The sequence below is a fragment of the Oryx dammah genome, unplaced genomic scaffold, assembly GCF_014754425.2.
Source record: "Oryx dammah isolate SB20612 unplaced genomic scaffold, SCBI_Odam_1.1 HiC_scaffold_23, whole genome shotgun sequence".
Lineage (NCBI taxonomy): Eukaryota > Metazoa > Chordata > Mammalia > Artiodactyla > Bovidae > Oryx > Oryx dammah.
The window spans coordinates 58,295,301-58,319,761 of NW_024070207.1; the positions used below are offsets into that span (position 1 = coordinate 58,295,301).

General features: G+C 44.3%; 2 pseudogenes; both read right to left on the minus strand.

Moving 5' to 3' along the window:
• Positions 1–6,659: 6,659 nt before the first annotated feature.
• LOC120881598 lies at positions 6,660–23,113 on the minus strand (annotated as a pseudogene).
• On the minus strand, positions 19,799–21,673 carry LOC120881824 (annotated as a pseudogene).
• Positions 23,114–24,461: the final 1,348 nt, after the last annotated feature.

Below are 24,461 nucleotides of genomic sequence, written 5' to 3' on the forward strand. Positions count from 1 at the left end.
AATAGTAAAGATATATCTAGGACTTTCTCTGGTGGTGTTGTCGGCAGTGTGGGGTCAGTTCATTTGTGGATAGTTCCTTGGTCCGGCTTATATTTCTCAAGATCTATAGGCCCCTTCCTATGTCGTCAGTACTAAAGATAGGGTTTTAATCTATTACACCTCTCACTTCCAAGGTGGTTCCCTCTGTTTTAGCTTCTGTTTGCTGGTCTCTTCAGTGTCTGACTTCCGCCCTGACACAAGGGGGGCGGTGGTGGACACTTTTTTAAGGCTCACTTGTTCAGTCGCGCTGTGGGGAGGGAGGGGCACTGCAAACAAATAACACTGGTGTGTGCTCGCAGTGTCTCAGCCACACTGGGCCTGCCCTCGCTCACGGTGCACACAGCTCAGGCTCTAGGTTGCTCTGCTGGGAACCGTCTGAGGCTGGCCCTGGGCTGCATGCACCTCCCAGATCTAAGCCGCTCAGGTTCAGGCACTCAGGTAGTCCTCAGAGGTGCAGACTCGGTTGGGCCTGTGTTTTGTGCCCTTCCCAGGTCCGAATAGCTCAGGTGTTTGGCGAGCGTGGTCACTGTGACTTATCGCCTCTCCCATCCCTGCTGCTCAGTTTTCTGGGTATACAACTGGTGCACCTTCTCAGGCGGATGATGACTGTTCAGAACCCCAGGAAGTCTTAGTTAGCAAAGAAGCCTGCTTGCAGTTTGGTAGATAATGTCTCTCTGGGGCTGTGATTGCCCTCTTCCGGCCCTTCCGGCTCTGGCTGCCTGTCACCGGAGGGAGATGGTCTGCAGCTGGCTAATTCTGTTCCATCCTTTGTTCTGTGTGCAGTCCTGGCGGTGTCTTATGTTAGAGCTTTTCACGTGGTTGCTATCCCACAGTCTGGTTTGCTAGCCCAAGTTAGTTCGCTCTGATTACCCTCAGGGCATTTGGGCCTGATACTTACTCTAAGCAATGCAGCCCGGGCCTCCCTGCCCAGCCCCTGCTTGCTAGTGGCGGATGCAGGCGTCTGCGCTGCTTCTCCGCTGGGGGAGTTGCCGTTGGGCTCGTAATCTGTGGGTTTTAATTATTTATTTATTTTTCCTCCCTGTTATGTTGCCCTCTGTGCTTCCAAGGCTCGCCACAGACTCGGCAGTGAGAGTGTTTCCTGGTGTTTGGAAACTTCTCTCTTTTTAAGACTCCATTCCTGGGACAGAGCTCCGTACCTAACTCTTTTGTCTGTCTTTTTGTCTTTTATATTTTTTCCTACCTCTTTTCGAAGACAATGGGCTGCTTTTCTGGGTGCCTGATGTCCTCTGCCAGCATTCAGAAGTTGTTTTGTGGCATTTACTCAGGGTTTAAATGTTCTTTTGATGAATTTGTGGGGGAGAAAGTGGTTTCCCTGTCCTATTCCTCCGCCATCTTAGGACCACCTCCTCAATGCTTACTCTTGGAAGGAAATTTATGACCAACCTAGACAGCATATTAAAAAGTAGAGACATTACTTTGCCAACAAAGGTCCGTCTAGTCAAGGCTATGTTTTTTCCAGTAGTTATGTATGGATGTGAGAGTTGGATTATAAAGGAAGCTGAGCACTAAAGAACTGATGCTTTTGAACTGTGGTATTGGAGAAGATGCTTGAGAGTCCCTTGAACTGCAAGGCTATTCAACCAGTCCATCCTAAAGGAGATGAATCATTTGAAAAACCCTGATGCTGGGAAAGATTGAGGGCAGGAGAAGAAGGGGACAACAGAGGATGAGATGGTTGGATGGCATCACCGACTCAATGGACATGTGTTTGGGTGAACTCTGGGAGTTGTTGATGATCAGGGAGGCCTGGTGTGCTGCGGTTCATGGGGTCACAAGAGTCGGACACGACTGAGTGATTGAACTGAACTAAACTGAAGTATCTTTGTGTTACTGTCAATTTCTTCTTTAATAGTTGTTAGTATTTGCCTTATGTATTGAGATACTCCTATGTTGGGTGCATATATATTTTGAATTTTTATATTTTCTTGGATTGATCCTTTGATCATTGTGTAGTGTCCTTCTTTGTGTCTTGATCTTTAGTTTGAAGTCTACTCTGTCTCATATGAGTATTGTTAATCCTGCTTTCTTTTGATTTCCATTTGCATGGAATATCTTTTTCCAGCCCCTCACTTTCAGTCTGTATGCTTCCCTCAGTCTCAGGTGGGTTTATTGTAGAGAGGATATATAGGGGTCTTGTTTTTGTATCAGTTCAGCCAGTCTGTATGTTTTAGTTGGAGCACTTAGTCCATTTACATTTAAGGGAATTACCGATGTGTATGATCCTGTTACCATTTACTTTATTGTTTTGGGTTTGTTTTTGTAGGCCTCTTTTTTATGTTTCCTAACAAGAGAAGTTCCTTTAGCATTTGTGGAAGAGCTAGTTTTGTGGCGGAGAATTCTCCTAGCTTTTGCTTGTCTGTAAAGCTTTTGATTTTTCCTTTGAGTCTGAATGAGATCCTTTTTGGATAGAGTAATCTGGGTTGTAGGCATTTCCCACTCATCACTTAAGCATGTTCTGCCATTCCCTTCTGGCCTGAGAGTTTGTATTGAAAGATCAGCTGTTAGCCTTATAGGGATCCCCTTGTGTGTTATTTGTTGTTTTTCCCTTGCTGGTTTTTGTGTTTTTGTAAGTTTGATGTCTTGCCATGTTTCTCGTTGGGTTTATCCTATGCAGGACTCTCTGGGCTTTGTGGACTTCCCATTTTAGACTTTTCAACTTTAATCTCCTGAGATATTTCCTCATGGCCTTTCCTTTTGTCTTTTTCTGACAAGAAGAAGATTTGAATGTTGTTACATTTAATGTTGTCCTGTAGGTCTCTGAGACTGTCCTCATTCCTTTTTATTCTTTTTTCTTTATTAGGTTCTATTTCAGTTATTTCGACCATTCCATCTTCCAGCTCACTTATCCGTTCCTCTGCCTCAGATACTGTGTTGATTTGCTCCAGGGTGTTTTTTTTCCCCTTTATTTTTAGTAGAAGGATACTTGCTTAACAATATTGTGTTTCTGCCATGCATCCACATGAATCAGCCATAGGTGTACGTATGACCCTCCCTCTTGAACCTCCTTCCCACCTCTTATCCTATTCTACCCCTCTTGGTTGTCACAGATCCCATTTTGAGTTCCCTGAATTATAAAGCAATTTCCCACTGGCCATCTATTTTACATGTGGTAGTGTATATATTTCCATGCTCTTCTCACCATTTTCTTCCTCCCCCACCTTTTTTCCATAATTCTGTTCTCTATGTGTGTGTTTCCATTGTTGCCCTGCAGATAGGTTCATCAGTGCCATTTTCTAGATTCCCTATATATGTGTTAATATATGATATTTGTTTTTCTCTTTCTAACTTGCTTCACTCTCTTTAATAGGCTGTATGTTCATCTCCCTCATTAGCACTGACTCAAATGCATTCCTTTTTATGGCTGAATAATATTTCATTGTATATATGTACCACAGCTTCTTTATCCATTCATCTGTCGATGGACATCTAGGTTGCTTCCATGTCTTAGCTATTGTAAATAGTGCTGCAATGAACATTAGGATGAATGTGTCTTTTTCAAATATGGTTTCTTCAGTGGTTTTTAGTCTCAGTTATTCCATTGTTCGTTGTTGATTGTTTATTCTTTAATTCTTCAAGGTCCTTGTTGAACATTTCTTACATCTTCTCAATCTGTGTCTCTAGTCTATCCATGCCTCCATTTTATTTCCAGAAGTTTGGATCATCTCTACTGTCATTCTTCTGAATTATTTTCCAGGTAGATTGCCTGTTTCCTGTTCAGTTGTTCAATCCTGTGGGTTTTAACCATGTTCCTTAATCTGCTGGATGTTTCTTTGTCATTTCATTTTGTTTAATTTCTTTGTTTGATATCTCTTTTTTGCAGCTTGAAAGGGTGTAGGTCTTAACTATAGAGTCTGCCTCCCCTGAGTGGGGTTGGACCAATGCCTTGTGAAGGTTTCCTGGTTGGGGGATTTGTATTTGTGTTCTGGTGGGTGAAGCTAGATCTTGTCTTTCTGAAGGGCAGTGGCTGGGTCTGGTAGTGTGGTTTGGGGTGTCTTTGGGTTCAGTATAGCTTTGGGCAGCCTGTCTTCCAATGTGCAAGTTTGTGCCCCTGTTTGGCTGAAGTATAAGCAAAGGGTGTTTGGCACTACAGCTTGCTGGCTTTTGGGTGTGGCTTAGTCTTAGTGTGGAGGTGGAGGCCTTAGGGAGGGCACTGACACATTAATGTTCTCTGGGGCTGGGAGATCTGTAGTGATCGAAAGTCCTGGAGTCATTAGCCATCAGCCATTTCCTTCTCCAGGGGATCTTCCCCATCAAGGGATTAAAGCCAGGTCCCTTGCATTGCAGGCAGATTCCTTTTCTGTCTGAGCCTCCAGGGACGCCCCTAGAGAATGCCTCACACCAATTAAATATTCAATAAATTCGTGTTGAAAATGAAGAGTATAGTCATGAATAGCAGAGATTTGATTATCATGATGATAATTATTGTTATTTCACAAGTCTTTGCTGTCAGATTATAGCAGGAATGTGTATGGTAGGATGTAGGAACACAGTACAGTTTCCAACTGTGTGTTCATCTGAAAGTTTTGACGGGCAGGTCTTCAGTTACCTTCTGAAGACAGTGCCAGGATATTTCATTGCTTTATATTATCTCTCTCTCTTTTTAACCTTCCTTCGCTTTCCCATCTACTTGTTATTGTTGAGTAGTTGATAAGTCATGTCAGCCTCTTTGTGATCCTGTGGACTATGGCCCACCAGTCTCCTCTATCCATGGGATTTCCTAGCACCCCCCCAAAAAAAGCCAGGTTTGAGGAAAGAGCACATGGGCAGAGACCTCTGAGGACAGAGGGATTGGAAAGCCCACCAGGATGGGATGAGGGTCAGAAAGGTTTGGGTTTATGCAAGGTCTGGGCAGGAACCACAACTCCCAGGCCTGGCCATGGACACTGCCCAGCACCCCTTCTTCCTGCCATCTGTCTGCCATGCCCCACATTTGCCAGGACTGCTGGGGTCTAGACTGTGGTACTTGCTGGGTTCTAGACACAGCTGTCTGTGGGTGTGTGGGAGGGTTGGAGTGCTCCTAATGACTCATTACAACTCTGGAAATTGGGACCAAAAGACTGGGGTTAATCTGGCTCCAAGGAGCTGAGGGACCTATGTAGGTCCCAGGGCCAGAGGCCAGACCAGAAGGCTGAAGAAGGAGCCCAGAGGATTTCTTGAGAAACCTGTGAAATTGGTTATTAGGAAGCAGTACTGAAAAGACTACAAACAAAAACCTGATATAAACTAAAGTGTGAAACAAATGTAAGATATTGTTGTCACTGGTGTTTCATAGAAAGCTGGACTAAATGTTCCATAATCATCATGTTTATCCCAAAACTTTCAGTTGTATTTCCAACACACAGCATCACAACTTCATGGAAGATATTTTCTATGTAAAATGAGGGGTGACACTTTGCTGGGAAGGAGACTTGAGCTGGAATGTCCAACACCAGGGCACGTGGGGGCTTAGTAATATTTGTTCCCAAGTCCCTGGAGGCCTGGATCCTGCTGGGGAGTCTGGTCCAAGCCAGAACAAAGCAGACAGTAAACATTTAAAAAGGGTTCAATGCTGGGCACCCTACCAGGCTCTCTTGAACCCACCCCAGTTGAGCTGTGGGACCCAAGCCTGGTTAGGCTCCAGGGATAGGGTAGCAGCCCCAGTCAGGGAGGCTGAGGGAATAAAGTAGGCACTGGTTTTCTTTCCTTCTCTTTAATATCATGCCTGTGCTATGTTGTAGTGTAGTTTATTTGCAGTGCTGTGACTGTTGTTAGCATACAGCCAGCTGATTCAGATATGATGAATCTATGGGACATCTATAACCTTTGTTAGATTTTTGCCCTAGAAATCAACAGATAGCTGATTATCAGGCCCTTGTGGATTAGGCATGTGAGATTCAGGTTTTCTGTATACAGTGAAATATTATTTCTGTGGATGCTCTCTTAGAGTTACACATTTCTGGTTTAGAGATACAGATTTCTGTGTTTATGTAGAATGAAGGAAGAAAGGGTCCCTGGAAGGTCACCATGGTCATCCTGCAGGTACAGCATCAGGTGGGCTTCAGGAACCTCGTCCTAGAGCTCAAGGTGTAGGCGCAGGCTGCTGCCCTTTAGAAGGAGGAGGTGCTGTTCAGTGAGGTGCTGGCCTCTAACCTGGACCCCTCGGCCCTGACCCTCATATCCCGCCAGCTGGAGGTTGGCCTTGGGGGCTGCAGTTGGGGATTCTGTTCCTCCTTACTGAGAGACGGACCCTCAGTCAGCCTCAGGAAAGGTCGGTCATGGTTTCCTGGCCAGAGAACCCAAGCCCATTTGGAGCCATGGTTTCCTGGCTCCAGTGTCTTAAAGGTCTCCCCAGCCCCTCCCTGGCCTTCCAGCCATCCTAGTCCGAGTCCACTGCCTGCTGCAGCTTGGCCTCTTAGCCAAGGCCATGGCCACGGCCCCGATCTGCCTAGACACTAACATGAGCTGGAAGAGGCCAAGGCAGGAGTGGAAGGCCCACGGTGGCCTGTGTGGCGGGTGCTGGGAAGGCTTCCCCGGGAGGCACTTCTGGGCACAGGCTGAGTATCTGTTCCCTGGTGTGTCTGTGGTGGTGTGTGCCATTCCCCTGGGCCGGGCTCTCCCGGTCACTGGGCGCTGCTGGAAAGGGACAGACTAGGCCTCAGTGCCCAGGAGCCGGAAGGCCAGACTGCACCTGTCAGAGACCTTGCCTGGAGCTGGGCCTTGTCCCCTTGCCCTCTGACATGGGAGATGTCATAGAAAGAGTGGGTGATGTGGACAGGGGAATCTGGTGTGGCCAGGCCTGGCTCTGGGGTCCTGGCCAGCTGGGTGACCTGAGGCAGCCAGCCCCGAGGCTGGGTCCCCTCAGGGTCTGGGGGTGGACAGACACCGGTGTTTCACTCCAAGGCCTTCCCACACCAGTCCTTCCTGTGTGGATGTCCCCGCAGTGGAGCCAGGCCACGCTTCCCTGACACCTTCCTCTCCTCATTCTGGAATCTAAGAATAGCACCATCAAGTACCTGCAGTACAAGTTGGCCCAGGTCTGCAGTGTGCCAGAGACCCCAACCCTCCCTTATCCAGGAGCCCCCTGATCTTGTCTTCTGGGTCCTGACCTAGTCTGAGGCCATCTGTGCCTGCCCAGGGTCTCTGGGCCTGCATGTAGCCTGGCATCTTTGCTGCCGCTGCCCAGTACACATCCTGCCTGGTGACCTGGGTCAACTTTGTTCTGGCAGTGTGCTGCTAGCCTGGCCTCTGGGGCCATTGTTGGGGGCGTGGTCCCTCAGGTGAACATCCATGTCCTCCAAGCAGGGGCAGTTGTGGCTCCAGCCTTTCTCAACCACTCACAGAGACTTCCCACACAGTGCTCTAACCCTGGTACCATCTGTCCTGTACTGAGCATCCCCAGCTATCCAGCCGAGCCCACAGCTCTGTCAGAGCTTGGCCTGTGGGGACACCAATGCTGTGCTGCCTGCAGAGAGCAGACTCCCCACAAGTGTGACTCAGACATGAACCCCGGGTCTTGGAGACACAGGTTAAGGCAGTGCTGTCATGGGCCCTCATGCTCTGGTGACCAAATCCCCCAGTCTTCCCTGCTTTACCACCAACTTTGAAACATGCCCTTTGAAAAAGAGTAGGGGGACAGAGATCCTGCCTGCATGGGTCTTGCCAGCACTGTTACCCACATTTCAGCTTTTCTTGGAAGAGGGAATGGAATAGATGGCGACAGACATAGCGGAGATGGTGGTCTCCAGGAAGGCAGAGATGGTAGGCCTGAGTGACAAATGCCTGAGGGGACCAGGAACTCTGAGTGCACCCCCTCTTCAGCCTCCCCAGCCAAGAATCAGGGACATTGAGGTCCCACACGTGAAGTGGTTGGGTAGCCCCCTGTGAAGTCCTTAGACTTGGATCAAACTTCTTCTGGACAGTAGGGAAGTCCCTGGCTATCATCCAGCTGAGCTGGGGAGTGTCTGTCACCTGCTCAGCTGGACCCACACTCCCGGGGGTGGAGACTCAGCGACTTCAATTCACTTTGCTTCAAAGGGTGGCTCTTTTCATGGGGTCTTTCCTTGATGGATTTGGTCTTGAGGACCCCAATCATTGGAGTTTGTCCTGCTTACTTTAATCATCCCCTGGTGCATCATGTTCTCTAAAAAGCTTTACATGCCTGTTCACACCACTAACCGCTGGGCAAACACTCCTTAAGGCTGGGACATTAAGAAGATGGGTGAATGCAGCCTTGTGGTCACTCTGACCTGTCACAGACCTCTCAGAGTCCATCCACTGGGTGAATGAAGACTCATGTTCACTTTGGTGTGTCATAGGCCTCTCAGAGGCCATCTCCTGGGTGAGTGGAGGCTCGTGTTTGCTCTGGCCTGTCACAGATCTCTCAGAGGCTCTCTGCTGTGGGAATGCAGTCTCGTGGTTAATCTGGTCTGTCATAGACCTCTCAGGGGCTGTCCATTGGGTTAATGCAGTCTTGTCACTGACCTGTCACAGACCTCTCAGAGGCCATCCGCTGGGTGAATGCAGGCTTGTGGTCACTCTGGTCTGTCATCGACCTCTCAGAGGCCATCTGCTGTGTGATCATGGGCTTGGGGGCACTCTAGTCTGTCATAGACCTCTCAGAGACCATGTGCTGGGTGAATGCAGGCTCATTTATTTCATTCAGTCTTAGTCCATTTAACATGCACTAGGAAGCCCTGGTTAGAAATACATCTCCAGTCAGACTCCTCACACCCTCGCACCCATGCATGTTCAGCCAGCCCACTCTCCCCTCATGTGTGGCAATGAACTGACCTCTGAGGAGACTCCCTGCTTCTGAATCTCCCCAAAAATGAACCAAAGCATCATCTTAGCACAAATAATATGCTGCTTGCAGCTGAAAGTTGCATGGTTGTTTGGTCTCACCCAGGAAGACCCCTGGGGCCTGCACATGGACACGGGTGCTGAAGCTTCTGTGTTCCATCCAGCCTCCTTCCTCTCCCTGTGTGCTTCCTCCTATGACCACTGGCATGGCCTCTCTTCCTGGCCCTGGGGCTGCAGCACTGGCTGCTCCCCTGCCTGGAATCCTTTCCCAGAGGTGTTATCTCTGCAGAGACCCTGCCCCACCATCCTATGCCATACCCCACCCTCTGCTCACGGTGATTCAAGGCACTTTTCCTGCACTGGTTTTCCTCAGAGCACCAGCCCCTGTCTGGTATGAAGCCCATGCTGCCCCAAGGCAGAGGTTCTGTCTGTTTCAGTGTGTGGGGCCCTGTCTGGTACAGAATATGAACTCACATGACAACAAGCTGAAACAGTAACTGAATGCAAATCACTGTACACATGTAATTTAGAAATGTAGATGTAATGAAGAAACAGTTAAAGGTGGGAGATCTGGTAGGTGCTAGAAAACTTGCCAGGAGCCAGCGTGAGGAATCCCGCCCATGACAAGGTCATGAGGAAGGAAGCCTGACAAAACACAAGGAAGTGATCAAGCTTCAGGGGTTCCCCCTGGAATTTCCTGAGCATCCACCCTCCCCAAAATAAGAATCTGCCTGCTTTTCCACTCTTCTGATATTCTCTGGAAAAAGTCAAATCAGGGCTTTAGTCTTCTGCATTTGAAAGGGATGTTTCAGTTAAACCCCTCTGATAGCTCTCTAGCTTGCCTAACAGGTTCCCCGGACCTCTTACAGCTTGTGAATTGCTTACAGCCCCCCAACCATGAGAGGCACAAAGCTTAAAGCATCTTAAAGATACAGAGCCTTTTCTAAAGAGCTAAAAATCATATTGGTGATGGGTTTTCACTGTTGATTCAATGACTGCTGCCAGGCCTCCATATTCTTTATCTTTTAGGCACCTGGGAGGATGTTAATCAATGTAAACTGGATATGGAAAAAGATATATAATAGTTTTGATGTTAGCAACACTAGACTTTTGAGTTAATTACTTTTCTCTTTGTTATATATCACTGCACTCCTCTTGTGTCCTTGCTATGTAAGAATGTAACTTTATTTAGTGCTTTCTGAGAGTGGCACCAGACTTTGGGAAGATCAACACAAGTAAGTCTTCTGGTTGACAAACCCTTATCAGAAAAAAGGCTGTAAAATGTTAATTGGCCCTTTTGGCCGGAGGATGAGGTATGCAGAGAGAAAAGCCTGGTTTTGATAAGAGTCTGGGCTGCTAACGCTGCATTACTTTGTGTTACCCATTGATCTCCATGTTTTATCAAAAGTATAAAAGGCCTTCTAAACAATAGAGGACGGGGCCAGTCGCTGGACTGGTTTCCCCTGTGTCTCCTCTCTAATTTCTGGCTGAATTCCCATCTGGGGCATGGAGGCTCACCATGTCTACTTACTTGTCCCGGCTTTTAAGATCCACGTGAGGGGGAGCCTAAGGTGGGGCACCCCCCCGATATTCAAGAGGACACCGGTGGCCTAACGTAGATGGTGCAAGCTCCTTGTCTTGAACTTTATTGGCTTCTCACGTAAACCAAGTTATTCAACTTTCTTTCTCCACTTAATTTTCGTACTATACTATTTCTTCCTAATCTAATCTTATATTAATAAATAAATAAGTTTTCCTCGCCAACGCCATCCCCGCTTCGAATTCCCTGGATCCACTGGGGCTGGACTCCGGCAAAAACTTACTTTTAGCTTCTAAGCCTTTCAGCAGAAGGTAATGTTACATATTTTTTGCATGAAATACTGAAAATTAGAACTAACATTTTAATATAAATATTTTTCATAAGTCATATGAAATGAATCAAATTCTGAGGCATTTTAATCGCAACTTGACTGACTTGAGACTGGATTGTGCTATGCTTCAGAATTGGACCAGGAAAGCTCCCCAGGATGGAGTGGGGCACTGGAAGAGGGGTGGTCCTCACCTCTCCCAGCTGCAAGCTCACTCTTCCCCCTGCTGTCACACTTGATGCCAAGTTCCTCACCATAATCGTCCCCATACCAGACCAGAAGCTCACAGCCAGGCCTGACCACCTGGCAGGTTCGGTAGAAGATCTGCCCGTGATACTGCAAGGCCACCATCTGCAAGGCCACCATCTGCTCCTCATAGTGTTGGGCACAGTTCACATACCTGAGGTCGAGGCCGGAAAAAGGAAAGAAACCACAGGTGACGAGTCCCTGCCACTGTCGGGCCATACCCAGCTCCTTGCCTTCAGGCTCTGAGGCCATGATGGCTCCCACCACCCCTCATGGGGACCTTCTGTTTACACCTTCGACCATGGTGTGTGAATTCCTACTCTAAACTGTAAATTAAGTTCTCTTTCATTCCACAGGACTTGGTGCTCCTAGGCTAGCATGCACCCCTCAGCACTCACCCCAGCCTGCCTTCTCTCTGAGGCTTTTCTCCAATCTCCCCATGTGTATCCAGAGTCCTATTCACTTGCCCACTCCCTCCCATGGAAACTTGGAGAGTGTTCTGAGATAGCTTGAGACACAGAACAGTAATAGTTTATTCATTTTCTGCCTGCCCTGATGAAAGGAGAGGCCCTCAGAGAACGGCCATGCTCATGGTCATTCTGCCCCTCATTCTTTCCCAGACGTCAGGGCCCACTTCTCACTGGAACTGAGCCTGGGGAGGTTGTTGCCCACGTGGACTCACAGTCTCGTGTGTTAGGTTATCCTGGCACTGTGCAGTTATTCAAAAATAGAAAAATTAAGGTTACTATTCCTAAAATTAATTGGTTAATGTCTATCTTCAGTATGTTCTCCAAAAGAACATGGGTTGTGTGGTTTGCTTCAGTAATGAAGTTCACCGTCTACACTGGGGCATAGAGTGCTTGGTAAGTGTCAAGTGAGTTAAAGTGTCCTTTGTGAATCTAGACTCCTCAAGTTGTTTTCAAGTACCTCCGTTTTGTTGAGTGTATAGACTTATATTTTGAGGGCACATGCTACATTTTTCTTTCTTTCTAATGTATTTTGAAATGAAAGAGCATGATATAGAGGGGAAAGATGAAAGAAGATGTCAAAGCTATTGAGGGAGACAGGTTGAGAAGGAAAGGGGTGTGGACTTGAGGGAGGAGCAACAGAAGCAACTGCAGACTCACTGCACTCACCTCACCCAGTCGGCCAAACACATGTCCTTTCCATCCACATACTCATAGCAATTTCTCCCTTTGGTGATCTGAGAGTCAGAAAAGGGATACAAGCTTTCTTCTCTCTTTTATTTTATTCTTTTTTTTTTTTTGGTGGAAGTAATAGAAGAACTATTTCCCTGTGCTGTCATTCTGCTCTTCAGCCTGCATGGATTCAGCTGCCAGTCAGACCACATGGTAAGCTCCTTAATCATCATTTTAAGTCTGAGTCTATTGGCACATTGAAGGCAAGGGCTCCACAAGCGAGGAGTCACTTCTGTATGCCTGTACCACTGTCTTCCACCTTCTTCTGATCTTTAGATAGAAGTCCTGTGTTCATGCCCAGTGCACACAGTACACAGGGCTGACCATGTCATTGCCAACCGTGTCATCATCATCCGTGTCCTCACATGTAGACATGAAGTACCCCTCCCACCGCCACACACAAACGATTAGAAGCCAGAGGACAGGGAAAGAGGATTATTTCTCACAAGCCAGGAGTATCCACTGTTGGTGGTCTCTTCATGGTCTGTGATCTGGCCCTTCTAGGGGCCAGAGTGCAGGCCCAGAGGCAGATCAGACATGTCGTTCCACACTCCAAGCCCAGCCTCAGGGATGCCTGACAGTCTGATCCTTAACCCAGGGGGCAGAGTGAGGGCTGAGCGGTTGGCATGCCCCTTTTCCACTGCAGAGTCCTTTACAAAGGTTGGGGGCCTGTGGGCAGCACAGCTGTCGATGAAGAAGTTCTGACACTCCTCACAATCTGGAGGTGAGAGCAGTAGGGATGGGAAGAGGTATAGTGATGCAGCTTGTTGTAAAGACCTTCAGAAAGAACTGGGGCACTCACGTCATTTGGCCTCGATCCTGTACCCCATGTCATAGAGGAAGGGGATGATTGGAGCACAAATGGTGAAGTGAGATTATTGGACCAAGGCCTCATAATCCCTTCTCCGTGAGTGGGCCAGTGGGGTCACTCACAGAGGCAGTTGTCATCCTGGGGCTCACTGACCTCTTGGTACCCACGGCCCTTTCTTTCTCGTAGATTGTGCCTCTTCACTCCAGTCTCATTTCTTCTGAGTTCTAAGATGGAGAACAGAAGCTAAGCAAGGCTGGTGGGGTCTGGAGAGCTAGTCACTGTTTTATCAGAAACTGTGAGATATCCTACTTGTCCATCTATACACTTTGTCAAAATTTTTTATATTTATTTTTCAAACTTTTACTTTTGTATTTTTTTTCGTTTTAATGTTACATTATTTGTTTATTGGCCCTGCTGCATGGCTTGTGGGATCTTAGTTCCCTGACCAGGAATGGAACCCACACCTCTTGCAGTGGAAGCCTGGAGTCTTAACCACTTAACCACCAGGAAGTCCCTTGTCTATACTTTGTTCTGTCTTTAACTACTGGTTCAGGAGACTGAGGCTCCACACTGACCATAGATTCAGTGTTAACTTCATGTGCCCAGTTCAGTGTTAACTTCCTGCACTTCTTGTTAGTAGGATTTACTTCCCAATCTTCTTACTTAGAAATAGTTCACTGACACATCTACTGAGAAAATAAATGTTAAAGGGCACATGACACGCAAGGCATTGAGCAGAGGTCTGGGCACAAACACTAATAAAGCAAGGTCCCTATTATCACAGCTGGATTTATTGAACCACTTGTATGTGTCAGCAGTATTGCATTTAGTGTAATGCTTTCAAACACTGTATGAGTTATGTATCCTTATCTTCACTTTACAGATGAACAATCAGGACCTCAGAAAATGTATAAAATTTTCCTCAGGCCCCACTGCTAACTTCATGTCTCAGATCAGTCCACCTTAAACCTATGCCTACCCAAAGTTCACACCACACACCTAGGCCATACTTACTACCTTTTATACAGGGATTAGAGGAACTAATTAGAGCAACTCCCCAAATTTTCTCTTACTGACTTTTTGCCTGGAGTGCTGTCCAGGGGTCCTTGTTTCTTGGGGAGGGGACACTGGTTTCTGAGGCCACTCAGGGCCACTTGTCTTCAGCAATTTTGCTGCTCCTGGCAATTTCTTCAAACTAGACACCTTACTTAATGGTCCCCTGAACATTCCCTTGCATGTGAGTAAAAGGCAACATGCATTTCTTTAGTTCTTTAGGACTGTATGAAGTGTTTTCACATGCATGGCTTTAGTTAATACTTTGACAATTCTTGGAAATACCTGGAGGAGGGGGGGTCTGAACACTGGAGTATAAAACAAGGACCTAAGTGGGTACTGAATCAAAACTAGAATTCATATCTTCCCTTCAGCTTTCTGCATAAAAGTGAGAGCAAGGCAGGGAGAATAGCTGGAGGTCAAGGAAAGAAGAGGGTAAGGGCTCATAAAGCAATCTGGGGGTTTTTCTATTAATTAGTGGACCTTTGATGGATGAGGAACTATGGAAAATTACAGAGGGGACAAAACACATCTGGAAAATAAGCTGACAAAGCAGTGAGATTGAGAAGAGAAAAGACAATCGGCAGAAACACATTTAGACAATAAAGAAAATGAGTTGAATGTTGCAGGTTGCCATGTCTTAGAGACAAAGTTTGAATTAAAGTAACTGGCCTCATCAATTCTGCTTGAAGAAGGCTATATGACTAGCTGGTTCTCCTCAGTTTCCTGATCCATAAATTGGTATACATTCTAACTTTTAATGTTATAGCGGACATGAAATTTAATAACATTCAACAAATCATTGTATGAGATATTTATGCAGTATGAATTTGAGCATACACCCTTGCCATTAATATATCCCCTCAACTGCCTCTATATTTGAAGTCTAGCTCACAAATACTATCTTCAGCATTCCTTGACCTTCTTATTCCTACATGAATGTTTAAATGTGGAGTCAGTCATTCACAAAACATTCATGGGGCCCTCAGGGGCTTTGAGCTGGGCCTGGACTTCTGAGAATTAATGGGTATGGGCTACGATCTCAAAGCTCACAACACAGGGGCAGGCTAAACAAACGATTCCAAACAGAAGAGTTGCTGATTTAGAGCTCAGAGGAAGGACTTGTTACTTCCCCCTATAAGAATGTCCAGATGATGAGTTTCTACTCAAAAGCAGGAAACCTATGTGAAGCCCTTCAGTTATTTTCTTATTTGTTGTTTTTGATTCATAAACCTAAGGTCTGTCACAGCTGTGAGTTACTTCCTCTTATTGGAGTGGGAGTCTCTGAGGTAGGGATCATGTTGCCTTCTTCATCTTGGACCATTGACTCTAAAAAGTGCTCAGAATGTCCTTAAGCTTCTTCATCTTGGACTCCCCACTCTACAAACTGCCCAACATGACCTTAAACTTCCCTTAGTCAGATGTCTTAGCACATCCCTAACTAGCACAGCACAAAAGAACTGAGGTTGAAAACATCTCTCAGATGAATGATATAAAGATGTATGAATAAGATATATCAATAAACTTTACTGAGCTATGAAAATTTTAACCAGTTTGTAAGGGGTTTAGAGAAGGTGCTTTGGATTAGATTGCACTACCAGTGATACATAATCAAACATTTTTTTTAACCTCAGTTTCTTGATCTATAATGGTGATAGCTATAGACATACTTATAGGTACTGTAGGATTGTTTTAAGGTTTAAGTAAGTTTATTCACATAAAATGCTTAAACCCTGAAATATTGTGTAAATAATGCAACAAATAGAACAGGCTACTACTGTCACTGTTCTTACTAACTATAAAGATGGTGATGATATCAGACATTGTGCTAAAGATTCGGGATAGGAAGGCAGCAGTCTCCAGGATCTCTGTGCTTTCTCCTCTTCTCACCTGTGACTGGATCCATGAGGAGTCTTTTTTGTCAACAGGATTTGGGAAATACCTTCTGATGTTTACTGTGCTCCACTCTGAAGGCCATCCAAGAAGGATTACCTAGAAAATGATGAGAAACAGTGTTTTGGTTGTTAAACGTTTCCAAACTCTGGGCATTCTAATTAAGGACACAGAATTCTGAGCCAGAGTGACAAGGACAAGGATTAGCAAAGGAGGAATGGAAAGTGATTTCTGTATCATCAATTCCTATGCTTCCACTGGGAGCATTACATAATTTTCTTAAAATTAAAAAAATATATATATGGAACTTCATCTGCGCTTCATCTGATGTCCATGAAGTATATAATAAGTTTACTAGGCTTTCATGACAAAAATACTCAACAAAATAGAAATAGAATGAAGTGACTGCAATATAATAAAGGTCAATATGAAAAGTCTGTCTCTAACATCACAGTCATCAATGAAAAGCTGAAAACTTCTAAGGTCAAGAAAAAAAGGCAAGGATGCCCATTCTCAACATTTCTATTCAACATAATATTAGAAATCCTAGGAAGGTCATTAGATTAGAAAAGGAAACCAAAGGCTACCATTTGGAAAGAAAGAAGTAAAATTATGTCTGTTCACAGAGGACATGATTTTACATGCAGAAAATCTTTAAAATTCCACACACACAAAAACACCTGCACAGAAAGCTGCACAGTACAAAATCAATATTCAAATATCTTTCCATGCATGAACAATGAACATTCCAGAAAGGAAAATAAGAAAACAGTACTATTTTTTTTAAAGCCATAGTCAAGAGCTAAGTTTGAATTTTTAAAAATTATTTTTATTTATTTTAATTGGAGGCTAATTACTTTTTTTTGAGACTAATTACTTTACAATATTGTATTGGTTTTACCATACATCAACATGAACCCACCATGGGTGTACATGTGTTCCCCATCCTGAACCCCTCTCCCACCTCCTTCCCCATTTATTTATTTGTGCCAGGTCTTTGTTGTGGCATGAGGGATCTAGTTCTCTGACCTGGGATTGAACACAAGTTCTATGCATTGGGAGTGTGGAGTCTTAGCCACTGGACCACCAGAGAAGTCCTGATAATCTTATTTATAATAGTATCAAAAAGAATGAAATAATTGGGAGTAAACTTAAGGAGATGAAAGACTCATACATTGAAAACTACAAAGTATTGCTCAAATGAACCTGACACAAGTAAATAGAAAGGCATCTCACGTTTATGGATGTGGAGACTTAATATTATTAAGCTGTTCATACTACCCAAAGCAATTTAAAGATTCAATGCAATTTCTATTAAAATCCCAATGGAATTTTTTTTCAGATATAGAAAGTCCATCCTACAGTTAATACAGAATCTCAGAGTACCCCAAATAGGCAAAACAATCTTAGAAAGAAGAGCAAAGCTGGAGGCCTCTGGTTTCAGAACATATTACAAAGGTACAAGAACCAAAAAGTATAGTTTTGGGCATAAAGTGCGTGCTTAGTTGCTCAGTCGTGTTGACTCTTTGTGACCTTTTGGCTTGTAGCCCACCAGGCTCCTCTGTCCAGGGGATTACTCAGGCAAGAATACTGGAAAGGGTTGCCATTTCCTTCTCCAGGGGATCTTCTTAACTCACGGATTGAACCCACATCTCCTATGTCTCCTGCACTGAAGGCAGATCTTTCACCTGCTGAGCCACTGAGGAAGCCCACTGGCATAAAGACAGACATACCAATCAGTGGAACAGAATAGACAGCCAGAAATAAACTCTTGGATACATGGTCTAATGATCTTTATCAAGGGTGTCAAGACAACAGGGAAAGTTTAATCCCTGTAATGAATGGCGCTGGGGAAACAAAATATCCATATGCAAAATGATGAAGATCTTACATCATGAAGAAAAATCAACTCAGAATGGATTAAAGACCTAAAGGTAAGACTTGATAAGACTCAGAAGAAAACAAGGGTGAAGCTTCATGACATTGAATCAGCAATGATTTCTAGGGTATGATACCAAGTGCACAAGTATTAGTAACAAGGTAAAAATGGACAAATGGGACTATGTTAATCTTAAAACCTCTGTGCAGCAAAGGACATAGAGTGAAATGGATGAATAGAGTGAAACAAAGGAACAGAGTGAAAGATTACCTACAAGATGGTAGAAAATATTTGTAAAAATATGTATCTGATAAGGGGTTAGTAAGCATACACCAATATGAAGCCTACCTATAAGTCAGGAAGAGAACTTGATTGACCATGATGGCACCCTGATATCAAACATCCATGCTCCAGCATTGGAAGAAAACAAATTTCTGTGGTTTAAGCCATGCAGTCTGATTCATTATGGCAGCCTTAGCTGATGAACATAGTGGGAGAAGAAATTGAATAGACATTTCTCCAAAGAAGATCCACAAATGGCCAACAAACATATGAAAAGATGCTCAATATTACTAATCAATAGGGAAATACAAATTCAACGGAAATTATCTCATAGCTTCTGTGATGGCAATATGAATAAAAAGACAATAGCAAGTTTGGTAAGGATATGGAGAAATTGGAACCCTTATACACTATTGTTGGAAATGTAAAATGTTGCAAACTTTACAGAAAACAGTATGGAATTTCCTCAGAAAATCAGAACTGCTGTATGATCTAGCAATCCAATTCCAGTGTATATTTCCATAAAAAGTTGAAAGCAAGATCTTGAATAAATTGTGTGCACATCTATGGTCATTGCAGCATTATTCCCAGTTGGCAAGATGTGGAAGCAATCTAAATGTTCATTGGTGGATAAACAGATAAAGATTATATATATCATATATATTATATACACATGCACACAAATGGAATGTTTTGAAGCCTTAAAAAAGAATTTTGTCATATGCTACCTCAGGGATGAGCCTTGATGATATTATGCTAATTGAAATGAACCAATCAAAAAAAGAAAAATATTGCATGATTCCACTTCTGTGAGGTATCTAAATTAATCAAATCCATGAAAACAGAATGGTTGCCAAGGACTATGAGGAGGAAGAATTGGAGAATTGTTGCTCAGTGGGTGTAGGGCTTCAGTCATGCAAGATGAAAAAGTTCTACAAATTTGCTGTAGAGCAATGAGTACATAGTTAGCAATAGTGTATCATAAACTCAGAAATTAAGAAGGTTAATAAAGATGTGTAGAGGTATGGTGAACCGTGGGGTGTGTATTCCCTATGAAGAATCTCTCTTCATGTCAAAGCCGTTGGTTTTCATGTCTTTAATAATGTAAGGGAACAGATGGACTTCCCTGGTGGCACAATGGATGAGAATCTGCCTGCCGATGCAGAGGACACAGGTTCGATCTCTGGTCCAGGAAGATTCCACTTTCTGTGGTGCAACTAAGCCTGTGTGTCACAAACTACTGAGCCTGCATGTGCTCTGCAATGAGAAGCCAGTCACTGCAACCAGAGAAAGCCCGTGCACAGCAAAGAAGACCCAGTGCAGCCAAAACTAAATAAATGATTTTTAAAAATCTGGGAGAACAGAAATCCATGGATGGAGAATCCTAGAACTACATAAATTGTTTTTCCAGTCTAGGCAGATTACCTCTTCTAAACTCTCTGAGCAGCAGAAGAGGAACTGAGCTGCTCACTTCTATTTTATAATGAGTGTACTTCATTTTTTATTTACCTGAGGCTGTCTCTGGTCAGTGAAATGTGGAAAAGATCAGGGAGAATAAATAGTTCTCTCAAACCCTTTCCCAGAATCAAAACAAAGAATTAGTTTCACCTTAGGGTAAGAAGATCATGTGGTGTTATTTTTTATGCACACATAAATAATGTATCTTGACATATTAATCATTTCCTCTTCCAAGAGATTCAATCCAATAACAGAATTATTATTATTTTTTTACTTTTACAGATTAATTTGCAAACAGAATTTTTATAACAAATTATTTTTAACCAAATCATATCTTGAAAACTGTTTATATAGAAAACCCAGGGAATAAAGTGAATTGTTCATTGTGGAAGGCTTTAAATTACATTAATACAGTAGAAAATACAGGAGGTAGAAGATAACTGAAAAGACTAACGCAACATCAGATTCAAATCTATAGCTCCTGTAGCTACTTAAAACATGGTTTTGGAAACTAAATCCAACATTTCCAGTAACCATAGAAACAGTAAAAATAAAATTTGCCATGAAAGCCCTTATATCATGCTTGATATAGGGAGGTAGGAAGATGTAAGAACCAGGACACAAGAGACATGACATTTTATCTACAACTCCTGTTTGCTTTACTGAGGGTGTAGTTTCAAAATTTAGTCACCTTATTCAGCTTCAGACTCAGATTCTTCTTCAGCATTTTTGAGCCACTCTACAAACTTTTTCATTTGCTCAAGGAAGACACTCTTCCCCTTGGCAACGTGTGCATCTTTATACCATTTTAGAATGGGTTCTTCACTCAGAACTTCAGCTTTATAAAAAAGCACCACTATTTTCTGGAAGGCTTTCATGAAACAAATGTTTCATAGCAGTACTCCTGAATCTTCAGTAACAGAGTCAGCTCAGACTGACCTTGAGTTGTAAAGGCAGCAAGTAGAGGGCTGTATTGCTTCAGGTGCTTGCTCTGCTACAAGCTCCTCCTTTTTGTTCCATTCCACAGTGCTCATTATGCTGGACCATACTATTCCAATGACAACGGGTTCTGGGATGTGTTTTTTTGTTTTTTTGTTTTTTTTTTCATTTCTTCCTTGACATACAAAATTATATCCTTAAATGGATCACCACGGGACATCTGTTCTTGAAGTTCTTTCTGGAGTTCCTTACGAGCTCCTATGGTTTGCTGATTCTGAACATATTCTGAAAGCTCTTTCAAGCCTGCCCCAGTAAAATACTTTGTGACGTGTTCAACGCTTTGTTTATTGGCAGGAAAAAGTTTCATCAGTCTGTTATCCATGCTCACTTTCCAAAGACTTGCAGCTACTGCATTGATATCTTTTTCATTTATCCATGATTTAAAGGGCTTTACAGCAAAAGCTGCTGAAACCCCTTCTTTAACCAAATTCTCATTGTAAAGGCTATTAAGAATGGATGCATTAAGTGTTCCATTAGCCAGAAGAACACCAGTCAACATAGCCAGCTTGTTCTTTTCTGACTCTGAAAAACCCTTTAAGAACAGCAGCAGCTTTTTAACTTCATCTTCAAAACCTTTCTCCAGGTATTTGTAGCACCTGATTAACTTGTTAAAAACCTTAGCAAATGCTTGCATAGTCTCTAGGTCTTCTTGTGCTGCAAACACACAGACATCTGTACGCATCATGTCATCTGCCAGTGTACCACCTGGGGCCAGCATTCCGCCAGCCACCAGAATGTCAAAGAGTTTCTGCATATCATTGGTAATCAAGTTTTGCTCCAGAAAGTGAAAGTGAAGTCGCTCAGTCGTGTCCAACTCTTTGCGACCCCATGGACTGTAGTCCTTCAGGCTCCTCTGTCCATGGGATTCTCCAGGCAAGAATACTGGAGTGGGTTTGCCGTTTCCTTCTCCAGGGGATCTTCCCGACCCAGGGATCAAACCCAGGTCTCCCACATTGCAGGCAGACGGTTTAACCTCTGAGCCAATCAGTACCAGTTTCAGTTAAGCCTTGAATAATGCAGTCTTGAAACTGAGTAGGGTCAAACCTCTCTTTTACATCTCTTTTTCTGGTTTTAAAACGCTGGCCTGATAGTGTTGGCTTTTGCTGCTTTTGATTATTCATAAAAGACACCCGAATTTAAGGCGATGAGAAAAGAGCCAGAAACCCCAGAGGTGGCAGCAACTGCAGCAGTGTCTCCTCTGCTACCGGAACTAATGCGAGGAGGAGGAGGAGGAGGGAAGAGGTGCCACCCCCCCCAATAACAGAATTATTATGAGATTAGTATTAGAAATCTCTTTGGTGAATTTGTAGTCTAAGGTTTCTTTAATTGCCTTTGATTAAGAATGTTTAGCAAAAATAATTCTTTTTAAAAAGAATGATAGATTTTAAACAAGAAACTTTTGAGAATTACACTTGAAAACCTATATATTCACCTTCATTCCGGCTTATGTCAATATTCAGCCACAAGCACTTCAGAATGCTGAAAATTATGATTTTTTTTTTTTTTGCTAATGGCTGAGATGCAGTTGAGACCTTAGCCCAGGCTGGTTTCAGGAAGACACCTCTACATCCTCCTGGCCCCTCACCTTGCTGCCTTAGTGTCCATTCTTCATCAGAATCCTCAGTGTCATCTACTTGGGGTTTGATGACTTGTTTGCGGTGATGCATGAAAGCTGGTTGAAACCTGGAAAGAAGCAAAATAGATGTTCTAAGAAGGAGGCACAAAGCACAGAAGCAATGGAAAGTGTCACAAAGTCAGGGAAATAAGTAGGATGGGCTGGGAGAATGTAAAACAAGGGAAGAGGTGAGCTCTGCACTACCAGGGTCAACCCCACTTTGGTACAAAACAATAAAAATTTCCTCCAGGTTAGTCTCCGCACAAAAGGGAACTGTGGGCAGATGAAGCCACCTAAGAGAGGACCAAGGAAACACTGAGGCTGAAGACCTGTTTCATGCTTCCCAGGCTCACAGGCACCCAGCACTTCCTGTTACCTATAGTGAGCAGCACTTAGTAGTTCCTTTTCACATTCTTATATTGGATTTTTTCCCATTCTTCCATCTCTGCCCATTCTTCCTTGGAGAAGCATATGGAAATGTCTTAGAAAGCATGTTTGGCTTAAGGAAAATAATAGATTTCATCAGTGACTTACTAATATGAGTCAGACCTTAGAGCTGACTTCTCTACCTTTTGTGCAGGGAGTAGCCTGAAGCTACTGGATGGTCTCTGTGAGACAGGGACAAAGGCTTTGCTTCTCACTTGTGTCCTACTTAACTGAACAAACACTGAGCATTTTCCTAACTCTCCCTGGACACAGCAGTTGATGATGCTAGTGTCCTGTTTTGTCCCACTCCCCCCACCGTCTCAGACAGGACCAGGCATTCCCATCCTGTTTACATTCACAGAGAAGTTCACTCAGCTACCCAGGCAAGCAGTCTGTGATCCTTCAGGGACTGGTGCCGTGTCCTTCCTTAGAGCTGGATTACAGCCCAGCTTTGCCTCCTCTGCCTTTCACCATGGGCTTCCACTCTGTTCTCCCAGCATCTCCCTCAGTTCTCTCCTCTGGAGATCTGTTCGGGCTCCTGGCCATGGGACTCCCTCAATGCCAAGGTTCCTGTGGAAGAAGAAGATGCTGAGATAGCCCAGACCACTGTCCAGAGCCTGGTCTGTCTTCCTTGGGTGGAGTGTCCAGGGCGGGAAGGTGTGGAGAAAGTCAGAGTGAGGGTGTTGGTGGGGTGGACAGATCCTGACCAGCTATGACAGGCCACCCTAATGTGAAGAAGATTTGGTTTCTTTGGTTCCCCTACAATTTAGCCCCTCTGAGGAAAAGCACTGGGAAGATGTGTATGTGGGTGACAGAGGGAGTCCTGAGGAGACCTGGAAGCCCCTAACTGCTGGCCTGGGGTCAGGCTGAAATCAGGGCTCTGTTCCAGTGCAGGAGAGGGAACATTTCTCCAAGAAGGACTTTGAGGATCTCTGCCTGGGGACTCGGAAAAATCTGGGCCTAACATGAGTTCTACGTTTAAGGGACAAGTCACTCCATTTGAAAAGATCTGGGACACATGGGGTGAAGGAACTGGGATCTTCAGACAGAGGGGACTGGGGATCTTTTGGCTCATGTAGAATGCACAGGGTGAGAGAAATTGGGATCTTTGGGGCTGAGGAAATCAGAGGTTTCGAAATAAGGGGCTTTAGGTCTCTGACAAGCAGGACAGTGGAGGTCTTGAGGACAAAGAGTTTTAAGAGTTCCCAGGCTGAGGTATTCAGGGTCTCCAAGGTAAAGGAAATTTGGTCTCTCTGCAGGTGCTATCTTTAGGGTGTTTCAGGCTGAGGGGAACTGGGGCTACTCTAGGTATTTGAGATTTGCAGCACTAGGGGATTTGGTATTTCTGCCTACAAAGGAACTTGTAGTCCCTGAAGCTGACAAGATGCAAGCTCCCTTCAGGTTAGGACCCAGGTTCTTCAAAGCTGATGGGATTTGGGGCTATCAATAACCTCAGATATGCAGATGACACCACCCTTATGGCAGAAAGTGAAGAGGAACTAAAAAGCCTCTTGATGAAAGTGAAAGAGGAGAGTGAAAAAGTTGGCTTAAAGCTCAACATTCAGAAGATGAAGATCATGGCATCCGGTCCCATCACTTCATGGGAAATAGATGGGGAAACAGTGGAAACAGTGTCAGACTTTATTTTTTTGGGCTCCAAAATCACTGCAGATGGTGACTGCAGCCATGAAACTAAAAGACGCTTACTCCTTGGAAGGAAAGTTATGACCAACCTAGATAGCATATTCAAAAGCAGAAACATTACTTTGCTGACTAAGGTCCATCTAGTCAAGGCTATGGTTTTTCCTGTGGTCATGTATGGATGTGAGAGTTGGACTGTGAAGAAGGCTGAGCGCCGAAGAATTGATGCTTTTGAACTGTGGTGTTGGAGAAG